This window comes from Lithobates pipiens, unplaced genomic scaffold (genome assembly GCF_037356315.1).
Source record: "Lithobates pipiens isolate NorthernLeopardFrog02 unplaced genomic scaffold, aLitPip1_a1.2 Scaffold_16, whole genome shotgun sequence".
Lineage (NCBI taxonomy): Eukaryota > Metazoa > Chordata > Amphibia > Anura > Ranidae > Lithobates > Lithobates pipiens.
Genome location: NW_027507748.1, coordinates 134,676,677 through 134,696,567, shown reverse-complemented (window position 1 = coordinate 134,696,567; position 19,891 = coordinate 134,676,677). Strand labels below are relative to the sequence as shown.

Below are 19,891 nucleotides of genomic sequence, written 5' to 3'. Positions count from 1 at the left end.
ATAAGCGTGATTGTTGTCTGCTAATTAATTACAAACATACCCTGTTATGGCACCACACTCAGATGAGTGCAAATGGATGTACAGCCATATACCTCTGATGCAGACTAGCCTGCCTAGTGTTGGCTGCAGGGTTGCTCTCTTCTTGCTCTCCCAACAGGGGCAGGATTTCACTGGCTACTGAAAGCTTTAAAGGCAAGTGTATGCTATACAGTTAAGTGCTGGAAAATGTATTTTTGTTTTCTTTCTTGTTCAATACATTTTTATTGAGATGTGACTTGTAATGTTACAATGCTAGAATATTTGCACAAATAACAGACAGCATTGTATAAATTACAACTAGAAAACATGTTGTAACAAAGTGTTCATTAGATAAGCGAGCAGATTAATGCAGTAAATGGATTACAACAGGTTGGTAAACACCCACTAGTCTAATCTTAGCTATAGGCTGTTTTCTGCCAGGGAAAAGGGGTGAAACAAGGCTGCAAACCTAAAGAAAGTGTTATTTCAGTGAAGATCTTGTTCAGTAAATGAAGAGATCGGGTGAATGCAATATGCCAGAATAATGTTGCCCCAGATTCTCAGGCAGTGGGTGGTGATGGAATTAGTCAACTATTTTCTCAAAGTTGAGTGTAACCATAGCAGATCATAAACTGATATATAGGACCTTTAGTAAGAGTCCAAGATAACTCAATGAAAAACTTATGCACAACACAGTAATAATTATATAATGATTTGGGATGGTGAAGAATATATTTACCAGTTCTGGGCTTCAACATACCCCACATAAAGCAGATTTTGCCATTATATAGTACTTAGCCTGTAGGAAATGATTACTGACTGTTTAGGGCAGTTATTTTAGTAAAGAGTGTCTGCAGATATTGGGACAAACTTGCAGGTATGCAAAAGAGGATGGATCTACAAGAACTCAAAAGAGCACTGCAGTGTGACATAGTTTTGAGTAGTGAGAGAGATAAAGCTCTAACGTTATTGTAAAGTCTTTTTTTTTTTATATAAATATATGTTATACTTACTTGCCCTCTGCAGTGGTTTTGCACAGGGTAGCCCGGATCCTCCTCTTCTTGGGTCCCTCTTCGGCTCTCCTGGCCCCTCCCTCCTGTCCAGTGCCCCCACAGCAAGCAGCTTGCTATGGGGGCACTCGAGCCAAGCTGCATCTCCGTGTGTCCATTCAGACATGGAGCCCCCGGTTCGGCTAACTGACATAAAATGCATGAAGATAAAAATCATTCTGCCTTTACAACCACTTTGAGTTTGGCCCTGTGCATATGGACATTGCATACTGAAACTGAGCCGAAAGCTTTTAAAATGGACAGAGTGGCTGGGAAAGGATATCATTAGGTTGAATAGCTGCTTCTGGGCATCAGCTACAAAAATACAAAGATTGTGAACGTAGCTTGCTACCTCCAGACCAGTGATATTAGTGTTTGTCCAAATCAAGATGGCTAATGGCTTGTTGTGGGATATTGACATCTTCCCCATATATTTTATTACATTAGCATTAACATATGTATTACTATTACGTACCAGTTAAATGACTTAATTCTATAAACCTATAGATTATAACACTATATAGAAATGTGCTACTAAACCCACTAAATTAACCAGTTTTCCAAAGAGAGGTAACAAGAGTTCAGTGACAGAATGTCATAAGCACATCTTCTGTAGGTCAAGGTAACAAGAACATCATAAACATGTTTTCCGATCTTGGAATAGGGAACAGTAGGTTCAATGCCAAGATAGTTGTCTTCTAACCTTGATATGAGGGAGTCTGACCAAAACAAGAACAGCTATCTATTGTTTTTGTCAACTTCTAAAGCCCACCATATGTGAATCAAACTTTATCTGGTTCAGCAGGGACTGGACATGATTGGATCAATGTATGGGCAGGCTGATTGTACCCAAGTCAATCCATTGATCTACTTGGGTACGGCGAGCCCATCTGATTTCTACATTTGATTACTGCCAGCAGCTATAGTTCAGAATCCGTCATGTTGATGACAAAATGAGCGAACACACAACTTCATTTAACACATTGGCAGACACCAATACCATTTAAGCAGACGACATTGCTTGGCTTAAAGCCACGGTGGAGGATTTGGAGGACAGATCAAGGAGGAACAATTTAAAGGTGAGTGGCATATCGGAATCTATTACCGCATCCCAACTGCGGCATTACATTTGTGATGCCTTTTTAACAGTGATCGCCACCTTATCCTCCACTGATCTTACCATTGACTGCATCCATAGAGTGCCTAAACCCACTCACATTCCAGCTAGTGTGCCTAGAGATGTATTGCTCAGAATAAATTTTTTCCAAGTAAAAGAACAATTACTCCATACATTCTTGCAGGGCTGATCAGTTAACTGAAAAAATAGCACATATCCAGTTACTACTGGATAAGCATACATTACAACTGAGGCAGAACCTCCAAACAGTAACCAAAGCACTCAGGCTTACCAATGGAGATATCCAGCCACACTTCTGATCACCCACCAAGGCACCATGACAAGGATATCCTCCTTGGAAGATGGTCTCAACTTTTTGCGTCAATGGCAAATCCTACCTGAGCCTCCTCCTCTACAAGCAATGTCCAGCTCATTTCCAAAGAAAGCCTTTTTGTAAGCAGAAAAGGCAAAAAGACAAACGTGGCACCTGACGATATCAGAGCAATAACCTCATGACAGCATTTCCCAGAGGCTCCACAAGTCCCTGAAGTACCCACCACCATACTTCTTTGCCCCTATGTTATTTCAGTTTAACTGCTCTAGACCCCAACAGGGTCTTTATTTTTTTAAGTCTTCTATTTTTGCTCCCGTTTTCACTTTAATGGTTTGTCCTCTTTGGGACATGTTTCTACACCATTTCCTTCAGGTAACTTTGATCTCTTCACTATGTCAGGGCAACATACTCCCATTATCAAGTGATCCCACTTGCTTAACCAATAACAGCGGACCTAGTCCAGATTGGAGCTTTCTACTCTTTGTGTTCTAGGGGTTCTCAACAACTATTACAGCTCTACATGGACGATGCATAGTAGCCCATTATGCTTTACTTTTGCAGGGAGACAAAGAGGAAGTAAACTCACCAGGGTTTACTTCCTTTTTAAAGGGGTTGTAAACCCTTGTGTTTTTTCACCTTAAAGCTATAGCCGCTAAGTGCTGGAATCGGGAGTGCACCCACAAGGTAACCCCCAGGAGAGTGCTTCTCCTAGGGGGTTATCTGATGCTGGGAGGAGCTGCGAGAGCCGCCGAGGGACCCCAGAAGTTGGTGTTCGGGGCCAGTCTGTGCAAAACAAACTGCACAGTGGAGGTAAGTATGACATGTTTGTTTTTTTTTTTATATTTGAAGCTTTACAATCACTTTAAAGCTCAGAGAGCCAAGGCTCAAATTCATCACTTCACTAAAACTAAACTGTTGAATCCGCATGCCATTGCTGATGCTTTTGCAGATTATTATAGCGCTCTGTACAATCTAAAATATGACTTTTCCACCTCTCAACCCTCAGATGCAGATATACAAATAGTTTAGCCAAATTACAACTCCCTACTCTAAGTACCACATAATTAGAGTTTTTAAACACTTCTTTCACTATTTCTGAAGCTACCAGTCATCAACTGACTTCCCTCTGATAAGTCGCCAGGACCAGCCGGGTTTACAAATGATTACTACAAAACTTTTAAAGATATCCTTTCTCCACATCTCATAGCTGTGTTTCAAGAAGCATCTTCTGGTCATTCGTTTCCACAAGAAAGCCTGGCAAGGAACCCACATCTCCTGCAAACTTTCGGCCAATATCTTTACTTTATTCTGATGTAAAAATATATGTCAAATTACTTGCACTACATCCAATAAACATTATGCCCACCCTAGTTAAACCAGATCAGATGGGCTTTACAAAACAAACAATATACACACTACTGATGCAACTAGGCGCATTATCAATATTATGCATCATGTAGAAAAAACTTGTGCATTTTCTCTGCTTCTCTCCATAGATGCGGAGAAGGCATTCAACAGAGTCCACTGGCAATATACGCCGCTAACACTGAAAAAGATTGGCTTCTAAAAGACCGTTCTTTTGGCCATCATTGCACTGTATTCAAATCCATTAACACAAGTATATACATCTGGCCTTCTATCAAAAACATTTACTATATCAAATGGAACCCATCAAAGGTGCCCTCTTTCCCCATCAATTTTCACTCTAATAATTAAACCCCTGCCAGAAGAAATTCTCTCACAGCCTCTAAAATCAGGACTTCGTACACGCACTACCACTCACTTCATTAATTTGTTTGCTGATGATATAATACTTCACATATCTAACCCTTTGATATCACTTCTTGCAGCACATCACATCCTAACTAGCTTTAACAATATCTCATACTATAAAGGGAATTTTACTAAATCTACACTCCTAGATTTAGGATTCCACAAACTCACTCACCAACACCTAAAGCAAGATTTACCTTATGCTTGGACTGAACACAATATACCCTATTTAGGTATACTTATAACAGCCTCCACCTCTACATTAGAGGACGCCAACTACAAGCCCCTTCTAGAAGAAATTGGAAAAGAACTTCATTGCTTATATCATTTCAAACTTTCCTAGGCAGGAAGGATATACAGGAAGGATATTATATCTATTTCACACTTTACCAATCCCCATTAAACCTAATGTCTTACGTGCTCTTAAAAAAATCATCTGGCAATGCAAAAGAGTGAGATGCTCATACACGCACCTAATCAGACTCAGGAACTCTGGGGGCTTGGGTAGGGTGGACATTACAGACTACTATTTAGCCTCTTTATTGGCACAATCAAAGAATTGGTTTAACCATCACCCAGAAACACTATGGGTAGGGATTGAAAAACACTTAAAGGGAACTTATGACTTAGCCCTACTAATCCTAGCAGACAGGCGGAAACCATTATACTTGAATTCCTTCCTTCTACCCGTTTGAGACTCCTTATGCCATACTTAAATCTTGATAAATGGATGGATAGAGGCTTGCTTTGGCTAGGCAAGCTCTTGACTGGCACTTTATTGAAAACTATAGAGATACTAAAACAAGCTCATGGTATTACTAATGCAGATGAATTTACATTTATCCACATAGGGAAATTTATATCTAAAACACCTTGTCCAAAGTTTGATTTTGAGAAAACAAATTCAATCCTGAAATGGGAATCAGACTTTGGACAATCTTTCTCCCCTCCCAGTGGCTTTTGGCCTTTAAATCTATTTACTTATCCTCTCACTGCACCAACCACTGGGAACTGCTACAACAATGAATCACCAGATGGCATTATACTCCCTACCAACTGTCCAAATTCTCCCCACAGAACTCGGCCTAATGCTGGAGAGGCTGTGGGCAGATGGGTACCCTTTACCACTGCAGCCCTGATTGACAAGATTCCCGTCCTGCCTTGGCCCAATCAGACACTAATGACATCACTTCCTGTCCCTTGGTCCATGCTGGTCAGTGTGGAGTTTCCTGGTTCCTGGAGAAACACTGTGATCCATTTCAGCTAGCTGCCCAATCCTTTCCAGCTATCTGGAACAGCGGTGGGACCCGCAGAGCCATGTGGAATGCCAGGACTGGAATGCCAGGACGAGGAGGCATCTTCTATCATATTGTAAGTGTTTTTAATCTAATCCTATTAAAGTCATCATTTTAATACTACACTCCCCCTCCCTGTTTTTTCTTTACCATATATTTTGGTCCTGCAGAAATATCTCTAGTTTTTGGAGAGAAATATTGAAATTTCGCACTGTGACGGTCCACATTCTTGTTGCCGCAAGAATGGTAATAGCTAGACATTGGAAAGCTTCTCAAGCCCCTAAAAAATTGGAAATCGTATCTCTAGTCCAAGTGAATTACTCCTATGAAAAATCTCTCTCTAACAATACAAGCAAGAGCCATTATTAGACAGTTCATGGAAACCATGGACAGATTGGTATCACCATTGATCCTGATAATCCCATATATTACCGTTATTACCCTTTATTCCTCTCTGTAAAATCTTAAGACATCTACTGTATTGTCATCTGAATTTAGAGTGAACTGTGTATGGATTTTCCTGAGAAGTTATTTCTTGTCTTTGTTATAATATAATCACCTATATTTTCTTATTTTGTTTTGTTTTGTATCCCGTATTCTCTTTTGATACTCAAAAATGTATTAAAAAAAATGTATCCTGATGCTAGGTCTGTTTTGATATTTACAAAGTTTGTGTTAATAACACAAGGAAACAACAAACAATGATAAACCAGTGCTATGTAAGTCAACAAAACATCAATGTATATGATGGACCATTTGTACACTTAGTTTTTCCAATAAAACATATTCATAAGAGAAGCATGTTGGTTATCATCCCTCACCTCTGTATGAAAATGTAATTGCCGGCTTTTAGGCTAATGATCTGGCTTTAATACAGTACCTTCCAAGTCACTGACCTGGAATGAATATTCAGAAAAGGAAAGTCAGAATGCCTGGTCAGCATACTTTTCTTGGGTTAGTTAGTACCCAAGGTGTTAGTATGACAGCCACACATCTTACATTCTCTGAATGAAAACACACCAGTAGCTCCAAATTTTTCTCATAAAAAGTTTATTTGAAAATATCCCTAAAGTCAAAACTTTTTAGGGAGTAGTAAAACACCCTGGTGTTTTCTTCCCATCTGCTTCTTCTCACTTCCTGTCCTATAGACCCAAATTTCTCCAAAGTGAGGGAAATGCCCTCCTTGACAGTTTTCACCAGAATACCTGTCACCATTAGAAAATGTTATGCCTATCCCCCTTCTTGGTTTTCCCTCACTTTCAGTCCAGTTGACAATGGTCACTAGGACAATAGAGCAAGTGAATCTCCCCAGCTGGGACTCTTGAGAGGTTCGAAACCGTTATAATTCTGTCCAAAAATTAAAAGCAGTTTAGACATTCGATATACCCTTACGTCTGTAAATTTGAGAAGAGCTCAGTTTGCTAGTCAACATAAAGCATACATATACAGCCAACAACTACATAGTTTAGACACATGGCTTCTAGATAAGTATGAATATTATAAATAGGACTAGCATCTCCCCCCATTACCTTATTATAAACTAATGTTTTTCTTAATGACAAACATGTTATACTTACCTGCTCTGTGTAGTGATTTTGCACATAGCTGCTACAATCCTCCTCTTCTCGGGTTCCCCCTGCCTACACTCCTGGCTCCTCCTCTTCTTCGTGTGCCACCATAGCAAGCCAAATCATATTATGGGAGCAGGGGCCCAGCAGAGACAACAGCATATTTGCTCATTATTTCACACTTAACCCATAATTTGGCCTTCTCCAGTAATGTGAGGTCCACATTGCCCATTGTTGCTCCTTTCACATTTGCTGCTAATTTTTCCAGGTCTTCTTTCAGACCCTGCATCTTCTTTTTTAGGACAATAATCAGCCACTGATGACGTAACTACTGTGCATGCTCACTGGACTTACATTGTCCCAACACCTGGCTTTGGAATAGGTTATTAGTATACATTGAACAGCACATGTGCATAAGCAGTGTATTGTACACTGAAAAAAATATGGCACACAAATAAAGCAGATTTTTGTGGATAGCCAAGACTTATAAAGTCTGCAATCACATTTTTTTTTTTAATATTAGTTAAACTTTACAGCTGTCACAGAAAGTCAGCTTCATGCATTTATGGTGTATATGATAAATTTGTGTACATGGTGTATAAGATCTAAAACTTTTACTTTTTGGTATTTTTTTATCCTGTATACTTTTCATTATAACAACCATTGAAATGATACATCTACAAAACTATAAACTAAATTTTTTTTGTTTAAAATTAACTTGTTATTGTAATACAATCCCCTTTACAGCAGAAAAAAGAGCGAGTAGTTGCTTGCCGCAAGCCTGTACTAACCGTAACACTGTACTAACTGCACTGTGCAGTCGAACTTGTTTTCACATATTGAAAGCTTAAGGCTCCAATCACAAGTGTGCTTGGTAAATCTGCGCAAAACACACTAAAAATGTGTGTTGCACTTGCCTTGCCATTCATTTGGTGCTGTTTTGCCATGCAAAAAAAAAAACTGACAACAAATTTGTCAAAGTGCGCAGTAAAAAACTTGCAAAACTAAAAGCAGCAAAAAGCTACTTTGCTGTGTTTGTTGTGCATAGGGCAGTCCATTTAAATTAATGGCCTGTCTTACTTCTGTAGCCCAAAATGCACGCAAAAAAAATCATAAAAATACACAGTTGGAAAACACTAGGTGTGAATGGGGCCTGAGGTGGAGGTCAGTTTAGACATTTACAGGAGGTGGGAAACACAGGAAAGAACCGATGATACAGAAAACTACAAAGCTGCAGTTCAACAAGATACTGAACTGTATTATAATGTGCTGACAGCATAAACAGTTCTCATGTATTTTTTTGAACTTTGTATTTAGACATACCTCCCAACCTCCCAACTGGATTGTGTGGGACTTTCCCACATTTCAAGCTTTGTCCTGCGGTCCCGGTGTACAGGGACTTTTTTTTCCGCATTACTACATTGCTGACAGCTTAGCAGGATATGCAGCAGTGTGAACATCCATCCAGCACAGCCAGGGATTGGTGGGCAAGCCGGCGGGCATACGGCCAAAGTGAGAGAAAGTGAAGCTGTCAAATCCAACCTCTGATGTCAGGGATGGGCGGGCTGATATGCGGGGCTCTGCCCCCTTTGTCAGGCAACTTGTGCATAGAAAAACAGCCAGCATTTATTTATACATTGCTGGCCAGAGAAGAAGGTGGCAGAACCAATTGTAACTACTGCATGTGCACCCACAGCGGTGTATAATTAAGGGTTATTATACACTAATGTGGGTGCACATGCAGCAGTTACAATTGGTCCTGCCCCCTGCCCCCTACCACCTTCTTCCCCAGCCAGCAATATATATAATACGCCAGCTGTTTGTATATGCACGGGTTGCCAGAAAAAGTGGGCGGAGCCCTTCATATCAGCCCTGCCCATCCCCTGCATCAGAGGTTGGACTTGACAGCTCCACTCATTCTCACTCTCATTGGGGCCATATGCCCGCCCGCTTGCCCACCAATCCCTGGCTGTGATGGATGGATGTTCACACTGCTGCAGGTCCCGCTAGGCTGCACTTATTTGTTATCCATCTTATGCCTGCAATCATGCCTCGGTTCCTGTATGCTGTTAATCAAGATTTTAGAACAAAAGTGTGCTATGTTTAATTAATTGGTGTCTTTGCAGTTTAACTAATTCCTGAATTTTGCGCTCTGTACAATGCACTTCTGAACCTTCCACCCTGTATAACGCACTCCTAAACCTTGCACTCTGTACAACGCACTTCTGAACTTTGCACTCATTACAAAAAGCACTCCTGAATCCTTCCACACTTAGCGTGACGCACTTGTCCACAGTTTGTTCAAAACTATTTGTAATAGAAGCCTTTTATTCTTTATTTAAAAAAAAAAAAAAAAGATTATGCTGGGGTTTGTGTCCGTGAGACTCCAGCTTGTGGCACAGCAATCAAAGCTTTTTTATAAGTACAATTTTTTAAACCACTCCCTTTAAGCCCCTTACACTTTTAAGCATTTAACCACACCCTTTTTGACATGCTACGCGTGCCACGGGTCACTTTCTCTCTCAAGTGTCCCTCATTCTGAAGTTCAAAAGTTGGGAGGTATGATTTAGATGCTTGGCTAGAGTCCCACTTTAAACATTTAAAGCTGAACTCCACGATGGATGATGATAATGTCAGCAGCAAGACACGCCAGAACCTGAGGTTCTATGTTTTTCTGTATTTTATTTTAAATTGCTTTAATTTTACTTTTTGTAATCGGGATGTGGGGAGCTACCAACTAAGCAGAACTTGCAATTTAGTGTGAGTTCTGTTTTATGACTAAAAGTTGATTCCCCAGCATGAACAATACTACTACATCAGGGAGGCTAGGCATTTTTGCAGCACATTTTTAATGCAGTTTCATGCTTCGTGATTTATTTATTTTTGTGGGTGGAGGTAACTGGTTGTTAAACCACTTCAGCTCCGGAAGAGTTTACCCCCTTCCTGACCAGAGCACTTTTTGCGATTTGGCACTGTGTCGCTTTAACTGACAATTGTGCGGTCGTGCAACGTGGCTCCCAAACAAAATTGGCGTCCTTTTTTTGCCACAAATAGAGCTTTCTTTTGGTGGTATTTGATCACCCCTGCGGTTTTTATTTTTTGCTCTATAAACAAAAAAGGAGCGACAATTTTGAAAAAAATTACATTATTTTTTACTTACTTAATATTTATATTATTGTTTTTTCTCTTTTTAGTGCTAAAGCAATTTTTGATCATCACTTTATTCTACTCCCCTGATGAAGCCAATGTGTTGGCAAAACTAGTAGGGAAGAAGTTGGCCTGCTACTTACCATCTTATCAGCTGGTCATCAAAATTTGCTTCATTATTGATATGTGATTACTTTGTACTGACGACTCCCTTTTTAAATCACATTTTGTATAATTTTGTATGAATAAAAGTTTTCTTTATAAAAGTACTTGTCGATTTATTTGTGGCACCGTGATAATCCCTGCCCTGTTTGCTCCAAATTGCATTATTTTTTACATTTTGCTATAATAATTATCCCCAAAAATATATATATAAAACATTTTTTTCCTCAGTTTAGGCTAAGTATTCTTCTACTTATTTTTGGTAAAAAAAAATCGCAATAAGTGTTTATTGATTGGTTTGCGCAAAAGTTATAGCGTTTATAAAAAAGGATAGTTTTATGGCATTTTTATTAATTTTATTGATTTTGTTTTTTTTAACTAGTAATGGCGGCGATCAGTGATTTTTATCATGACTAGGACATTATGGCAGACACATCGGACATTTTCGACACATTTTTGGGACCATTGTCATTTATACAGCAATCAGTGCTATACAAATGCATTGATTCCTGTGTAAATGACATTGGCAGTGAAGAGGTTAACCACTAGGGGGCAGTGTGTCCTGGGGCATGTTTCTAACTGTGTGGGGGCATGGCTGCATGTGACACGTCACTGATCTCTGCTCTCAATGACATGGAGCAGAGATCAGCGACACTGTCACTCCTCCTAAAGGGCAATGTACAGGTACGTGATTCTAAAGGGCAATGTACAGGTACGTGATTCTGCCTGTACAAGCCCTTCTGCCGACGTATATCAGCGTGAGGCGGTCGGCAAGCGGTTAAACACAAAATCCTATCAAAAATGAGCGGAAAAAAATGCATGTGCATGCTTTTTTTCACAGACTCCCATTGAGGTCTTTGGGGCCAAAATTGCACCTTCCTGCTGAAGTGCTTGCACCCCTTTTAAAAATGCACAGCAGGAAATTGCATAGATATGAAGCAGCCGCATTAGTGCACTTCAGAAAACGCGCTCCAGATGGCACAGGTGTGAACCAAGCCTTATGGGTTTAACTTGTTTTAACATCAGGAGTGATCTGACCACTCCTCTATCTATGGTCCTGTAATTTATCCTTTTCCCTCACTCTCTCTTAATTTTTTCTCTTTTGCTTTCAGTTGTGCTGCATTTTTTTTTAGATCCTAATAAGAATAGATTTATTAAGAAACCTATCACTGACTGTGGGCAGTACACAGGTTGTGGGTCCCCATTGTAAATGTTTTATCACTGTTTTATCACTCCGTGAAACCTAATTATTACAATGACTAATAAATTAACATATCTCCAGGTTCTTTGAAAATGTTGCAAATTCTTTACCATAACCAATTTTTGGCATGTTGGATTTTTTGCCTGATTACTGCTCCCCAATAGAGATAAGCTGAACTCAAAAGGCCAAAAGCCCCCCATTTTGAAGGCTTATATGCATGTAATTGGCCATAAAAAGGGTATGGGGGTCAGGATACTGCCCTGGGGGACATGTATCAATCCAAATTTATTTTTTGTAAAGATCGTGTTCCCCCCTCCCCCCACAATCCTTATCCGAGCACAAGGGGGCTCCCAGATCCTGCCACCCCCCCCCCCCCCCCCCCGTGTGAATGAGTATAGGATGCATATAATACCCCTATCCATGTCAAAAAGTAATAAAAACACAGAGACGGTTATTGACTATTTTTTCATCAAAAAATAAAAAAACTGTGTCCCCTGATATAAATTAATCGTCAATCATGATGCCCGCCGAACCCGAAAAAAATAAAAAAATAAAAATGCTTTGCCGTTAAGTAAGGCAAACTGACAAATGCCTGACTTGCCATTGGACAGTTTTTATTTAGGTAAGGGCGGAGCCACTGGCAACATCACCTGGTTGCACCACCACCCTTGTGACATCACTGACCCAGCATGCACCGGTCTGTGATGTCACAAGGTGGCAATGCCACCAGGTGACATTCCCAGGTGGTTCCGCCCCTTACCTATAAAAGAACTGTCAAACAGCAAGCCAGGCATTCGGCGGTTTGCCTTAGTTGATGGTGGACCGATTTTTTTTTGGGGGTCTGGTGGTGGCGGAGGCATGATTGACGATGGATTTACATTGGAGGAGACTATTTTTTTAGTTTTTAATTAAGGAATTGTCAGAAAACTCTCTCTGTGTCTCTGTCTCTGTGTTTTTATTACTTTTTGACACTTTTTTGGTGAATGGGTATGGGTACTATGTACCCCATACTCATTCACATAGTGGGAAGGGGCGGGATCTGGGAGCCCCCATGTTAAAAAGGCCCATCCCAAAGCACCTTGTCCTCAGTGACTCAAGTAGTTTCTCCAATTTAGGCACTGTCATATTTGGGTAATGACATCACCAGCAAAACCACCCACTTTATTTACATTCAGCTTTGGAAACGGGAGAATATCCCAGAAGATAGCTGAATGGAGTAGGGGATAGAGTCGTGTGCAGGGAGCTGTCACATATCCCAGCACAAATATGCCTCACTGTAAGCTCTGACTTTCATCTGTATGCCAACTCAGAGCTGATCATAATTACCACCAGTTTCCTAATGGCAGAAGTTCTTTAAGAATCTGTCGCTGCCATACAGATAGGTTCCTTAATTGTCAATAGTTATAACAACCTGAATTTGCCACATGTGTCAATCATACTACCATAAGTGGTACAAATTTTCCTAGGCACCTCGTTGTAGTATAGCACTGGCTTGAGTGGGCTGGTGAGGTCTGTTTGCCAGAAAACTGAATCTGAGAATATGTGTCTTCAACTATACATAAGGCCTACTTTTATTGCTACCACATTACACAAGACTGTCAGAGACCACTGTGTCTGTAATCTGTGAGTTCTTGTACAGGGAAGGCATCAGAACAAGTCATGCTTTTCCAACTCAACATCATACATGACACGCTGTACCCCACATTGCAAACACTGTACCTCACATAATACATTGCCCCCATTTTATTAAATTACTCAGCATTATACACTCTGAACTGTACATCTACATACAGTGGTGTGAAAAAGTGTTTGCCCCCTTCCTCATTTCCTGTTCCTTTGCATGTTTGTCACACTTAAGTGTTTCGGAACATCAAACCAATTTAAACAATAGTCAAGGACAACACAAGTAAACACAAAATGCAATTTGTAAATGAAGGTGTTTATTATTAAAGGTGAAAAAAAATCCAAACCATCATGGCCCTGTGTGAAAAAGTGATTGCCCCCCTTGTTAAAACATACTATAACTGTGGTTGTCCACACCTGAGTTTAATTTCTCTAGCCACACCCAGGCCTGATTATTGCCACACCTGTTCACAATCAAGGCATCACTTAAATAGGAGCTGCTTGACACAGTAAGGTCCACCAGAAGATCCTTAAAAGCTACACATCATGCCGAGACCCAAAGAAATTCAGGAACAATTGAGAAAGAAAGTAATTGAGATCTATCAGTCTGGAAAGGGTTATAAAGCCATTCCCAAAGCTTTGGGAATCCAGCGAACCACAGTGAGAGCCATTATCCACAAATGGTGAAGACATGGAACAGTGGTGAACCTTCCCAGGAGTGGCCGGAAGCCCAAAATTACCCCACTTCGCTATACAATGAACTACAGTGGTGTGAAAAAGTGTTTGCCCCCTTCCTCATTTCCTGTTCCTTTGCATGTTTGTCCCACTTAAGTGTTTCGGAACATCAAACCAATTTAAACAATAGTCAAGGACAACACAAGTAAACACAAAATGCAATTTGTAAATGAAGGTGTTTATTATTAAAGGCTTTATAACCTTTTCCAGACTGATAGATCTCAATTACTTTCTTTCTCAATTGTTCCTGAATTTCTTTGGGTCTCGGCATGATGTGTAGCTTTTAAGGATCTTCTGGTGGACCTTACTGTGTCAAGCAGCTCCTATTTAAGTGATGCCTTGATTGTGAACAGGTGTGGCAATAATCAGGCCTGGGTGTGGCTAGAGAAATTAAACTCAGGTGTGGACAACCACAGTTATAGTATGTTTTAACAAGGGGGGCAATCACTTTTTCACACAGGGCCATGATGGTTTGGATTTTTTTTCACCTTTAATAATAAACACCTTCATTTACAAATTGCATTTTGTGTTTACTTGTGTTGTCCTTGACTATTGTTTAAATTGGTTTGATGTTCCGAAACACTTAAGTGGGACAAACATGCAAAGGAACAGGAAATGAGGAAGGGGGCAAACACTTTTTCACACCACTGTAGTTCATTGTATAGCGAAGTTGACATGTCATCTATGCCAGGCCTGAACTTGCATAACTTCTACCAATACATGCTCTTGCAAAGCATTGTACATACCGTAGGTGAATTCTGCTAACTGTAGCTATGTTAGAAAACCTTAGGATATTAAGCAAAAATTTGACTTTAATGTATAATCAAGTGTTGAACATGTTGCCTTTGTAAAGACAGTCAGTTATTACCACAGTTAATGTTCTTTGGCAGTCTACCAACTGTCTTTCTACTGGGCCTCTATTTTAACTATTAGGCCTCATGCACACTGAGAGTTTTTGGATGTTTTTACAGCAGCTGTTTTTGGCTTCAGACATTTTTATACAGTGAATAAACTCCCCATCATGTTACCCTATGTGTCCATGCACCATAGGCTGTTATCAGACGTTTTTGGCTGGGGCGTTTTTTGGCTTTAAAAAAAACAACAAAAACTAGTGGATTCTGAGAGGAGTTTTTCAGCTGTTTTCAGCCGTAAAAACACTCTAACATCAAAAAACTCTAATAAGCCCCAATAAATGCTCAAAAACGCGGCTCCCCAGCATTTTTTGTAAGTTTTTGATCCATTAAAAAAAAAAAAAAGCTAGTAAACGCTGCCAAACTTTATTGCAAAAAAGTGGAAAACATTGAAAAACTCACTACAAAGCTACTGGCATTTTTATAACGTTATTTTAATGTCCAGTGTGCATGAGGCCTTACAGTTTGATTGATTCACCTATTTGTAGATACTATGGACTAATGTCCTTTCTTTAGGTAATTTACTGCAAACCATATACTTCTATTCAATATCTTTTACATAATATGTCATTTGTTTTGCCTAACATTTTACAAGATTGCACTATTTCTGTGTCCTTTCTTTCAGTGAGAATCCGAGCAGTTTTTTTGTGGCTAGTGATTGAACGAATCCTCTGGTATCTAAGGGACAACGTCTTGTGTTAAATCAATCTTGAAGTCCTCAAGACACGTGAAACACTACTGCTGTTTGGAGTATCCATTCTCAATAATCAAACTACGCAATTGTGACATCATCTTGACTATTCCCACAGAACGTTTGGTGAGTATTTTATTTACATTTTTTTGGCAAGCTGCATGCAGTGTTAGTCTGTACATAATGGGATCAGAGTCAAAGAAAAGTGAGATAAGGTGTGGTAGTTTAACCTCTGGCACCCATGATAGGTTTCTGATGATCTCAGTTGTGGGCAAGAAGCATTAGAAGCTTTGTCATGCTGGGAAGCATGTGTTTGAAAGGAAGTGCTGAAGGGTTCAATGTAATTATGTAATCATGCTATCCTTTGTGGTGATATACTGTTTGAACACAAATATTGTAAACACCTGACCATTGCACCTTTTATATGCTTGTTGCATATCCAATTTGAAAAGGTTGAATCCCCATCCCCACCTATAACAGATTTTCACAAGATTTTGGAGAGTGTGATTAAATTTGTACACATTCAGCCAAAAGAGCAGGTGAGGTTAGGTATCCATGTTGGATGAGAAATCAATAAACGAGTTCACTCCAATGGTGTGTAGTAGGGCTAAGGTCAGGGCTCTGCATTGGCAGGCCACTTAAGTTCATCCACACCACACCCTTCAAACCTTGTCTTTATAAACCTGGCATTGCACAGGGGGACAGTCATGCTAAAACAAGAATGGGCTTTACCCATCCTGTTGACACATTTTTGGAACTAATTGTCTAAAATATTTTCTATGCTGTACCATTAAAGTATAACTAAAGCTAACTTTTTTTTAGATAGAGTCAAGAGGATTTAGAACACCTGTCAGGTTTTTATAGCTGTCGCTATTCCCGTTAGGTAAATTCACCCTCAATTTATCATGTTTACTGCTATCACTGAAAGTGAGAGTGAAAGAAAACCCCAAATTTAGGGATGTCCCCAGAACAGTAATACAGGGAAAACTTTCCTAAGGCTTAGGCCGCGTACACACGGGCGGACTGTCTGTCCAACTTAGTCCGCTGAAACACATTTCAGCGGACAGTCCGCTCGTGTGTGGGCTTCAGCGGACTTTTTCAGCGGACAGCCTGGCGGACTAAGTCTTTCGGAATTTCCATAATACAGTCCGTCCAACTTTGGTTTCAGCGGACAGTCCGCTCGTGAGTAGGCAAGTTGGATGGACTAAGTATGGCGCATGCTCAGAAAGGATTTACACGGCCGAAGGTTGCATTGCAGTGTATTGGACGTCGTATTTCTAGTCCCGTCGTACGTGCTGTACACGTCACCGCGCAAGCTTTCAGCGGACTGTCTGTTCATCGTGTGTGGTCAAGTCCGTTCATTCAAAAGTAGGACGGACTGTTGGCCAGACAGTCCGCCCGTGTGTACGCGGCTTTAATGTACACGGAAAGTTTTTAAAACCTCTCCTGAATGATTTAACTTGACAGATAGTAACCCACGTTTAAAATGTCTGTTTACATGCCACATTTTGCCGTCTTTAGAAGTGTTCGGAAAAAAAAAAACATATTTTTTTTCAAAATATCCAAAAATGAAAAAAGCCTGTAAACGAAGCTCAGCTAAACGCAAGTTACCATGTTTAGCCACATTTAGCTGCGTTTAGAAGCTTTTGCCACTTGAAATGCCTCTAAACTCAGCGTCTGAAGGCCTCTAAACTGAACTGCCTAGAAACGACCCTGTGTACTGATAAGATAACATAGAGGAGAGTTCAGAAGCAGTTGAAAAAAATGCCCAACTCCTCCTAAATGTCTGTTTAGCAGCAGCGGTGTACATGAGGCCTAAGTGGACACTAATTCTGGTGACCCAAGTGAAAGAAAGTAAAAGGAACTCTTCCCAATCGGACATAAATGTAGAAAAAAAATAATCCTCCCTTAAGCTTAATGTACATGGGATGTTTTTACAACCTCTACTGAATGATTTAACTTGACAGATAGTAACCCACGTTTAAAACATCAGTTTTGCCACATTTACATTTGTGTTTAGAAGCATTTGAAAAAAATATTTTTTTTCAAAATACCCATAAATGAAAAACAGCTGTAAACAAAATGCGGCTAAACACGAGCTACTGCGTTTAGCCACATTTATAAGCGTATAATTCCTCTAAACTCAGCGTCTGAACTCATTTTTTTGCTTTCCAAAAAACGCCTCTAAACTCAACTGCCTCGAAATGACTATAAACGACCCGGTGTACATGTACTGATAAGATAACATAGAGGAGAGTTCAGGGGCAGCTGAAAAAACTCCCACCTGCTCCTAAACATCTGTTTAGCAGCAGCAGTGTACATGAGGCCTAACTCTATTCATAATGAAAGAAAAAAAGTTTTGCTTTTAGTTCTACATTAACAGTACCTTCACTGGAAACACCTGAACTAAATTCGCAGTGTCCACATACATTTTGCTATATAGTGGGCGTGATGGCCAAGTGTTCACAAACTTTAAGTTATATAGTACATTAAGACCAGAGTGTACAAGAAAGCAAATATGCTACAAAACATGCCCATAGTTCTTATTTGTACAATGATCAATAAGATGAATGTATTAAAGTTAAATAATCTCTAGACATAATGAATACAGTACAATCTGTGCCAGGAATTCGTAATGGAACTTACCTTTCATGGGATTATATTTACTTATCTACTATTCCATAGTTATCATTGTTACTGGGCAGAAACCACTCTCTTTTATCTAACGTGCATTAATAGATTAATGAGAACATAATGAGATTAGCTTTGCCTAAATATGCATTTAAATTGTTCATGTGGCTGTCAAGGCTCATTGTTGCTTTTTTTAAATGCATCTCCATGAATGAGTAGACAATATCTTAGCAACCTTTATTAATCTAGGTCATAGTCTTTGGATTCAGGGCACTTCAATATCCTTCTTTTCGTATTACCTTATTGTATCTTTTATTCCTGTGCACCTTCCAAGAGAATACAATATTTTTATAGATCTAAAAATATCTGCTATCACACACAAAAGGAAGTGCACTGACAAGTATGAAGAGTATTCTAGCTCAGCATTGTGCACATTTTTCTGAGTCATTTTTCATTCTGTTCTGTAGACTACAAAATACAGTATCTATTGTTTTACCAATGTAATGTTTCTTGCATCATATTGTTACCTTGGTTCTTTGTTTCATGCAAAGCGAAAGGGTGCTTGTTCATTATATGTAGATTATTTTTACTATTGGAAACATTATGGAAAGTTATTGTATCATCTAGAACAGCCTTTCTCAAGCTTCACAATGTGGAGGAACCTTTTAGATTATTGTGGGTCTCTGGGACACTGGGAACTCCTACTAATAATACCTACAGCTTAGGTTACATTGGGGTAGAGTAAACTGAGATATAAAAATAAATGAAAAAATAAGGAATGGGGTGTACCTATGGTATATGTCCCGCAATTGAACTAAGGATTCATCTCAATTTAAACAATATAAATAATTGAGTGTTTTTATCGAATGTTTATACTCTCAATTATTGTTATTTATTCGATATGGTTACCCTGTAGATTTAGAATCGGTAGGCTAATTTATATAATATTAATATAAATTATGGGCATTTGCCCTATTTTAAAATGGTTGACTGATAGAGGCGAACTGAGAGCTGAGAGCCGGATGTCCCCGATTGAGCCAAACATATACCTAAGTGGGAGGCCGGGTAATACGACCACCCACGGTGGTAGAAGTGGGCAACTTGCGTTTTTAATAAAATTATTTGCGGAGTTACGCTTTGGGACCTTTTCTGTTTTTATTTGCCCCAATGATCATTTACTAATGTAGCTGGGATGAGAGATTAAAGCAGGAGGTAATTGGATCTGAGTGGACCATCGTATGCATTCCAGCACAAAGACCCAGGCACGTTGGATCTCCCTAAAAAGAGATCTAGCTAGCTGGTAAGCTGCAGTAGATCTATTGGTGGAGGATCTTCCCCTTGGTGTATTCTATCACGTCTTGAAGGTGTTGTGTGCAGTGTCACCTGAGAGGATTGAAGATCTATCTTTGCATTTCTTTCACTTCAGTTGTGGACTTTCTATTAATCTGTGGACTATGTGCACTTGTTATTCACTTTCATTTTAAAGTATAATTTTTTTTTATTTGTTTACACAGCTCATTTCACGTGGGTTATTGAAATAATTGATACAAATGTGATTTGGATTGATTAACATTTTTGCACGGAAGCAGTGTTTGATTATACTACAATTTGTAGCACTTATTTTCATATAAGTGTA

General features: G+C 39.5%; 1 protein-coding gene across 1 annotated transcript in view; it reads left to right on the top strand.

Moving 5' to 3' along the window:
- RAP1GAP2 (RAP1 GTPase activating protein 2) overlaps window positions 1-19,891 on the top strand; it is a 1,165,364-nt gene that overhangs the window by 119,423 nt on the left and 1,026,050 nt on the right. Inside the window, exon 2 of the mRNA XM_077480481.1 lies at window positions 15,559-15,750. The gene's annotated coding sequence lies outside the window, so the exon portion shown is untranslated. The remainder of the gene's footprint in view (window positions 1-15,558; window positions 15,751-19,891) is intronic.